Source organism: Capsicum annuum, chromosome 9 (genome assembly GCF_002878395.1).
Source record: "Capsicum annuum cultivar UCD-10X-F1 chromosome 9, UCD10Xv1.1, whole genome shotgun sequence".
Classification (NCBI taxonomy): domain Eukaryota; kingdom Viridiplantae; phylum Streptophyta; class Magnoliopsida; order Solanales; family Solanaceae; genus Capsicum; species Capsicum annuum.
The window spans coordinates 180,719,598-180,727,388 of NC_061119.1; positions in this window are offsets into that span (position 1 = coordinate 180,719,598).

The following is a 7,791-nucleotide window of genomic DNA, read 5'->3' on the forward strand; positions in this document are numbered from 1 at the left end:
ATTACCGTAATTTCTTACGATAAATTTCCACCAGTTCCCTACTGTGAAGTTGAAGTTCAATAGATTTACAAAAAAAAAAAGCAATTGAGATAATAAAGGATAGTAGCTCATAATGCTCCTTCATCTCAATTTAGTATTTAAATATAGGTACGAAAATGAAAAATAGAACATCATTGTAGATATTACTCAGGTACATTTAATAAAACAGAAATAAAATGGGAAATAAATAGAAAAAGAATTATGTTCATTTTATAAATGTTTATTAGCTTTTGAACGATATATTGTATATAACAAATTTATCATGAGAACAGATAATACCCAGGTTCGATGGTGGTTAACAAGAAAAATACAAAACTTAGTTACGACGAAGGAAATTCGGAGATTAGTATTGAATATATTAAATTTTACATTTATGATTGAAGTAATTAAGACTGACAAGAATGTTATTGCAGATTATATATCAAGACAAAGATACTCAAACTGATTTACCAATGGAAGAAGCTGATGCCAAAGATACCCAAACAGACTTAATATTACAAGTGTTTGAACAAATGAAGTTATTACAAGAACGAGTTATCACAATAACTAGTAAAGTTGCAAATGTAAAAGTGCAGGTTGAGCACTATAAAAACAAGAAGTTATTAGCAAAGATACTGCGTAGGAAGAGCACATTAAAAAACTAGACCTAGAAGGTAACGATGAGAAACACCTAAAAACTCAAATTACTAACAAAATTACAGCTACAGTTGCTGGCGCAAGTGATATATCCAAGGAAAAGAATATAGTAACTCAAAATAAACCTGAACTACCAAAGAAAGAGAATTATAACCTCAACCAAATAGTCTCAAAACCATATACACCAAATATACAAAAATCAGAGTCATTTATACCTCCCCAGATACACACATATTCCGAATCACTCAATCAACAAAAGCATACTTATAACCATACCACTCGTACATATATTGATAATATTTATACTTTACAAAAATTGTTAAATACAAAACCTATTCAGAGTAAAGATTTAGCAAAACAAAATCAAGGATATATTACACAAAAATGTCAGAACTATAACAAATTTATTACTTGGCCTGACACCGGTGCAAACTTAATTGCTTCATGTTACTATAATGGAATATTATCTGCAGTTTACACAATTACTGGAGATTAGTTAACAAGAATTCCAGATATTCACAAAAAAAATTTAGATTATAAAAGGATTACGAATGGACAGTTATTCTATGTTCGTTTCTACTCAGCACCAGCAGAAATATTGTTTGATGAAATAAAACAGAAAATTACTATTGTCAAGATAGGAATGACACGAGATTATATTATCCCTAAAGAAATATGTGAACAAGAAGAGATAACCAAAAATCAGATACCGAACTTCTATCGAAACAAGAGAGTTATTGGACTTAGCAGTATATTGACTAAGTTAGCAAATAATTATATAAATCAAAACAGTTGTGTCTTCTACTACATCTGCTGTATATGTGGTCATCGGATCTTTGGCCAACTTTTTTACAAAATTGATCCATAGCTTCTTCTGAATAACTCCTTTCGTAGTAGATCTTGTAAATGTTAACTCTTCTGATTTTAGGATCGTTATGACCTATTTTCTTATCTCTTCTCTGTCATTTTCTCTAATATTTTTACTAGTAGAGTAAACCGATAATTTATTTCTGTTATAGTAAATTCAAACTGGGTTTTGATCTATATAATTATTAGCTAACTTAGTCAATATACTACTAAGTCCGATAACACTCTTATTTCGGTAGAAGTCCGGTATCTGATTTTTGGTTATCTTTTCTTGTTCGCATATTTCTTCAGGGATAATACACTCTAGTGTCATTCCTATCTTCACAATAGTAATTGTCTACTTTATTTCATTAAACAATATTTCCGTTGGTGCTGAGTAGAAACAGACATAGAATAACTGTCCCTTCATAATCCTTTTATAATCTATAAATTTTTTGTGAATATATGAAATTATTGTTATCTCTTCTTCAGTGATTGTGTAAATTGTAGATAATAGTCCCTAATAGTAACATGAAGAAATTAGGTTTGCACTGGTGCTAGGTAAAGCAATAAGTTTGTTATAGTTCTGACATTTTTGTGTAATATATTCTTGATTTTGTTTTGCTAAATCTTTACTCTGGATAGGTTTTGTATTTAACAATTTTTATAAGGTATAAATATTATCAATATATGTACGAGTGATATGGTTATAAGTCTGTTTTGGTTGATTGAGTGATTCGAAATATGTGTGTATCTGGGGCGGTATAGATGACTTTGGTTTTTGTATATTTGGTGTATATGGTTTTACGAATATCTGGTTGAGGTTATAATTCTTTTTCTTTGGTGGTTCAGGTTTATTTTGAGTGACTATATTCTTTCCCTTGGATACATCACCTGCTCCTGCAGCTGTAACTGTAATTTCGTTAGTAATTTGAGTTTTTAGTTGTTTCTCATCGTCATCTTCTAGGTCTGTTTTTTAATGTGTTCTTCCTGCACAGTATCATTCCTAATAGCTTCTTGTTTTTTATAGTGCTCAACCTGTACTTTTACATTTGTACCTTCAGTAGTTAATATGATAACTCATTCTTGTAATAACTTCATTTGTTCAAACACTTGTAATATAAAGTCTATTTGGATATCTTTGACATCAGCTTCTTCCATTGGTAAATTAGTTTAAGTAGTTTTTTCTTGATATGTAATATGCAATAACATTCTTGTCAGTCTTGATTACTTCAATCGTAAATGTAAAATTTAATATATTCAATACTAATCTCCGAATTTCCTTCATCATAACTAAGTTTTATATTTTTCTTGTTATCCACCATCGAACCTGGGTATTATCTGTTCTCACAATAAATTTGTTATATACAATATATGGTTCAAATGCTAATAAACATTTTTATAATGAACATAATTCTTTTTTATTTATTTCCAATTTTATTTCTGTTTCATTAAATATACCTGAGTAATATCTACAATGATGTTCTATTTTTTCCTTTTCGTACCTATATTTAACTACTCTTCCATAACTATATTCACTTGGGTCTACTTCTACTATATATGTAAATTTTTTATTTTCATCTGGGAAATATAATTTTGGTAATTCTTTACAAAGTATTTTTATTTTTTGAACTTATTTTTTATCTTCTTCGTTGTAATAATATTCTACATCTTTTTTTTTTATTTTTTCTGTAAAGACTTTAGGTTTTCTGCTAATTTTGGTATATATTCTCTTACTTGATTTACTAATCCTAAAAATGATTGTAATTACTTTTTTGTATCTAATTCTTCTTTTGAATTTATTATTTTTTGTACTATATGTTGTTAATTTTTACTCCACTTTTATCTATTTGTATTCCTAAAATTCTATCTGTTTTTTCATAATTTTAGCTTTCTTTTCACTTAAACTTATTCTCGATTTTTCTATTATATATGTAAATTGTTCTAATAATTTTAAATGTTCTTCTTTAGTTTTTTATTATAATAGTATATCAGCTATGTATACTATATACAATAAGGTAATTGTTTAAAGTAACTATCCATAAAGTGTTGGTATCTACCTGGTGCATTTTTATATTCAAATGGTAATACATTCCATTCGTAAAATACTTGTGGTATCGTAAATGCGGTTAATTCCTTAGAATCTTTATCTAACTTTAAGTCGTAAAATCCTGATTTACAGTCAAATTTACTAAAGTAGTTATATCTTTGTATTTGTCTTATTCTTAATATCTTATTTGTTATTGGATAATTATATGTCATAGTTTTTGCATTTAAATTTCTATAGTCAATAACCATTCTACTTTTTCCTCTTTTTTTGTTCACTGTGTTTATTTACTATAAATGCTGGACTATTATGTTTACTATTGTTTTTTTGTATATATTGTTTTTTTAATAATTCATCTATATGCATTTTAAATTCTTTTAAATCATCAAAAATATATGTTAATGGTTTTTGAGTTATTATGCTACTTTTATGTATTAATTCAATTTTAATAGTAGTTTTATGTTTTTCCTATCCTTTTAATGGATCTTCACTATATAATTGTCTTAATTTTTTCTTTATTATTTCTACCTTATCTATTGAAAATATAGTTATTTTTTTTATTTATCAAAAAAACAACTAGTTCTACTGTATCTTCTGTATTTTTTTATATTTTTTAACTTTTGTGTAATTTTTTCACTTCCTTTTATCCAATCAGTTTTCTTTCTTATTTTTATTAATAACTCTTTTTGCTCTTACTTTTTGTCTACATGGTATTGTAAACCACCAATCTGTTTTAGTTAGTATATGTGGGTATAATTTATCTAAAAATTGCATTCCTAAAAGCATATCTTTTGATGTTTGTTCATAATTATAGATTTCTTCTATTGTTATTATTTTATTCAATATCTTTATTTTTACATTTTTAGCTTTATACGTAATTAATCTTCCTTCACTATTAAATCCTTTGACAACTCTTGGTATTTTTAATTTATCCCATTTACTTTCTGATAAATAGTTGTATCTACATAAGTTTGCTTCTGCTCCTGTATCTATCATAGGTGTATAATACCTATTATAATATCCTTCTACTATTATTTTGACAAGTACATATATTTTCATGTCATGTCAAAGTTCTTTTTATGAATAGTTTTTCTTTATTATATGTTATAGATAGTTGTGTACGTTCTATATTGTATGATTTTACTTGTTCTAACCATTTTATTCCTAATATTATATCTGCTTTTTGCATTTCTTCTTTTATTTCAAATTCTATTTTTATTTTTCTAACTCCTATTATTATTTCTTTTTCTGTCGTATCCTTAATATTTATTAGACTTCTTGGTAGATTTGGGCATATATTACTATTAGATTTTATTTCTTCACTTTTTACTAGATATTTTGTTATATAATTTTCTTCTTGTCCTGTGTTTAAGAATATTAAATATTCTTTTTCATTTATTTTTCCCATTATGTAATATTGATTTAAATTAACTGTTGAAGTTGTTTGATAACTTGTTTTTTTGATGAGCTTAATGATTCTGGTTTTTCATGAGCTATTTTTTTTGATATACTTATTCTATCATTTATTATTTCTAAATCTTCTTCTATGTCTATATTTTTGTAACTATAATCATTATTATCAATTGTTTTTATAAATTGTTCAAAAAGACTTTCTATTTGTATTTTTTAATTTTATTTTTTTCTGTTATTTTATGTTTTGTTGTTAATACATATAGATTTTTACTTTTTGCTGTAAATATTTTTACTTCATGGGGTTAGTTCTATTCCTGATATTTTTCAATATAATACTAATAATTTATCTATATTTTTATTTGTTATTGCTACTGAATAATTCACACTTATTATAAATTTAAATTTTTGGTATATTAAATTTCCTTTTATGGCTGCTATTATACTTTTTTCAATAGGTTTTATAATTTTATCATCTGCTAAATATAATTCTATTGGTGTATCTATTCCTTCTCTAAAACATGCTTTTATTAATATCACTATTCCTCCAAGCTGTACATATTTTATTGGGTCTTTACTTTTTATATTGCTTATTTCTTTATTAATTATTCTTTTTGTTACTAGTGGTATACTAGCTCTTCCTTTTGCATATCTGCAGTCTATTACATGTTCTTTTTGGCATATTACATAGTATTCTTCCTTTTTTCTACTAAATATATATTTTATTGTTGGTATTTTAAATATTTTTTCTACACTTTGGTCTAACTCTTTTCCTTTTATTTCGTCAAATATATTACTGTCAAATATTATTTTTTGATCTGTTCCTTCTTCATTTAAATATTCTTCCCTTGTTATTATTTTTATATCTTCTTCAGTTATTTGGTTTATTTTTATATCTTCTTCAGTCATTTGATTCATCTAATTCACTATCTATTTCATTGTCTGTTTCATTCTCCAAAATTTCATATATTCTATCTTCACTTTCTAATTCATAATCTATAAAATCTATCTGCATATATTCTGTATTTTCTATTTTTATTTCTGATATTTGTTTCTTTTTTGGGTTTTTTGGTAATTTACAATCTCTAGCTAAATTTCCTAGTTTTTCATAATCATGACAACTACATTCTTTTATAGATTTCTTTTTCCTATATGGTCTTTTATGTTTATAATTTTTTACGTAATATCTTTTTCTTGGTTTCTTATACTTATATTTTGATTTTTTGTATTTCTTAAATTTCTTATGTGTTTTTCTTTTCTTATAATATTTTTCTTCACATCCAAATTGAGGTGCTATTTATCTTTACAGCATGTTAAATTTCTTATTAATGTTTTTTCCATTTTTATTTCTTCTTTATATTTTTCACATAGATTTTTATACAATTGTTGTAAAAATTTTATTCTTGCTCCTAGGGTATCTATTATTTTTGCTTCATCCTAATTCTTTATTATTTTTGAACTAAATGGTTCGAGTAATTTACTAAAATATAATCTTCTTATTTCTTTACTTTCTTCTATATTATATGTTCCTTTATAATAATATTCTTTAAATGCGTACGTATACTTATCTATATAGCACATATTACATATTGCTAGTTTTAACATTAAATTTCTATTTATATCTTTTTCTTTACTTTGCTCTTCTTCTTCTTCTGTTGTCATACTGCTAAATTCATCTCTTATAATTATTTCATATTTTTTTCATATTTCTGTTAGTAGTATTTTAATGATGCCTCTTAAATTGAGATGAAGGATACATTATGTTGTGCTAGGTACGATTCTCATAGACCCATCTCTAAATTCAGAGTGAAATCCAAATTTGAAATGTATGAGTCCCAAAATGTATGCAAAGTATATATATATATATATATATATATATATATATATATATATATAGACTTACATAAAAACATTCTAGATATTTAATAGACTTATTAATACTCTATTTTAGTGTAACGGCAATCAATTAAATTATATGCAAGAAAAATAAAATAATGGCAAACAAAATCAAACGCTTTTCTAACTATGTAAAATGATTGTGACAAATTTAAATAAAGCTCTTAAGAATACCTTATATGGCAAAACGTGATTATCAAAATATGTGGACGTTGAAATAAGTTAAAGAAAGTGGTATGCTTTAACTGTTTGAGACTAATAAACCAATTTAAGAAAATGATGAACAGAAAAGATAATTGAAAAGGCAAGTCCGCTGAAAACCATTGCATGAATCAAGCTTGACATCAAGATGCGTTTACACTTGAAATATCTAGTAATTCTTTTACTTTTGTTTTTGCTCTTTATTCTTTTCAAAGATCAAGTTGAGTTAATTTCAACGATTCAACATTTATTTTGGTTCTTGAGAGGTTCACTCATGGTCGCCATCAAATTTATTTAGAAAGACGCTTTCTTGTTGTCTATAATTTGGACAAACATAACCCAGAAACAAGTAAGGTGAGGAAATTACTTGTGAATAAAACTTGTGTAATATATCACTAAAAAACAGGAGGAAATCGCTAGTCCTCCATAGACATGGCTAAATTGTCATTGGGTAAAAGCAATCCAAATCAAGTGAAAAGGTATCAATACATGAAGAAAGCTAAACTCAATAAATGATTATTAAATAGATCTTCAAATGAGTCATTTAGTTGTAAGGTAAAAGTGAACCATATTTTGAATAATGAGGTTTCAATTGTGGTAAGAAACCTAAATATTGAATGTGGTTGGTCAGGTCAATGACAATAAAGTAGGTATCTCCAAACATGATTGTGTTTTGAGTGCATAGGTACATTTAAACATGATTATAAAGCTAAGTT